Source organism: Pteropus alecto, unplaced genomic scaffold (assembly GCF_000325575.1).
Source record: "Pteropus alecto unplaced genomic scaffold, ASM32557v1 scaffold23, whole genome shotgun sequence".
Classification (NCBI taxonomy): domain Eukaryota; kingdom Metazoa; phylum Chordata; class Mammalia; order Chiroptera; family Pteropodidae; genus Pteropus; species Pteropus alecto.
The window spans coordinates 6,777,517-6,779,058 of record NW_006435837.1 but is presented as its reverse complement, the minus strand read 5'-3'; the positions used below and the strand labels follow the sequence as shown (position 1 = coordinate 6,779,058).

The 1,542-nt window shown below is 41.1% G+C and overlaps 1 pseudogene; it reads left to right on the top strand.

Moving 5' to 3' along the window:
- The first annotated feature begins 707 nt into the window (after positions 1–707).
- On the top strand, positions 708–825 carry LOC112479535 (annotated as a pseudogene).
- The last annotated feature ends 717 nt before the right edge of the window (positions 826–1,542 follow it).

Below are 1,542 nucleotides of genomic sequence, written 5' to 3'. Positions count from 1 at the left end.
AGAAGGCAGAGAGGTTACGTGGAGGGTACTATTGCAATGAAAAGACACCTTAATGAAGCCCTACAACTACTTTCTTGCTGTAAGTTAACAGTCCCCCTTAACATTCTAACCCTTTCTCATCCGAGTCACGCCCTCACCTCCCCCACCGCCCCCGGCTATTTTGAATGATCTCTCTTAGTTTGTTTCCTGACATTTAAATGATTCCTTTCTTTTCAGCAAAATTGACTTATAATAGTCTCTTTTTTTTTTTTTTAACAGAGGCACGCAAATCTCAATTTACAATGAAATGGAACTTTTAAAATAACCACTAGGGCATTTACACATTCAGCAAGCATTTATTAACATGAACCATATGCCAGGTTCTTTCCTACCCAAGGGGAAAGAAAGAACACAGCCCCACCTCCTTAGTGGGCCACAGTCACGTGGGGGGTGCCAGCCTTTGCTATGCTCCCCGATTCTGTCCGCCAGGGACTGCGCACAGACTGTGAAACCCCCAGAGAAAGATCTCGCAGGCCCAAACTAGGTCTTGCTGGTCTCCCCTTGAAGGTCGTTTTCTTATTATTTTTATGTATTTGATCTTCTAAAAATAATCTTCTTTAGAATTAAAGTAATACATGCTTATTGCAAAAATTCAAACAATACAGAATTGTCTAGTACGAAAAGAGGTCAAAGCCTGCTTAGAAGCCTGGCTCTAAATATCAAGTCAAGTCTACAGCCATGCCACCCTGAACAAGCCTGATCCCGTCTGATCTTGAAGCTAAGCAGGATCAGGCCTGGTTAGTACTTAGATGGGAGACCACCTAGGAAGACCAGGTGCTGTAGGTGTAAAAAATAAAAAAAAAAAAAAAGTAAGGTATTGTAAGCTGACAAGGTCCTTGCAATCTGTGAGGTCAACCAAGGGTTGCCTTGCCTAAAAAAGAAAAAAGTAAAACATGCATAATAATTTTTAAGATGCTATTTAACCGTATTTAGTGATGATATCTGGCACTTAACTGTTTTAAAACTTTATCCTCCCCTGACTTGGCTAACTGATCCATCATCACCATTATCTCTACAGAATTTAAGAACAAAGTTATCTAACCTTATGCTGGTCACCACACAGAGTAAGTTGACAGATTCGGATATTTTAATCTATTTAATCTACGTAGTGGATGCTGTGGTCAGAACTGTGCTGGGGGATCTGAGATACATAAAAGCAGCATCGGGCTTGGTTCCTCACCTGAGGGTGTATGTCATCTTAACAACTCTTTTTAGGCTAATTTTATAATTGCTTTGTAAAACAAAGCTGTTTAAGAAATTGGGATACATTCCAAGACTTTTGAGAGGTCAAAGGTCCCAGGCGGTGGTGAGACAGTGACCTAGTCAGAAGTGAGAAGGAGACAGAACCCAAGGAGACCCTAGCACATAAGTGCCCGTGAGACCACAGGAGTGTGCAAATCTAGTATTTATTGAGTGTGTTTTGTGCTCGGCACTACACAGATGTTGTGGGTGAATACAAAAGATTTAAGAGAGTGACATTCAGTTGGGATTTCACTCACTCCA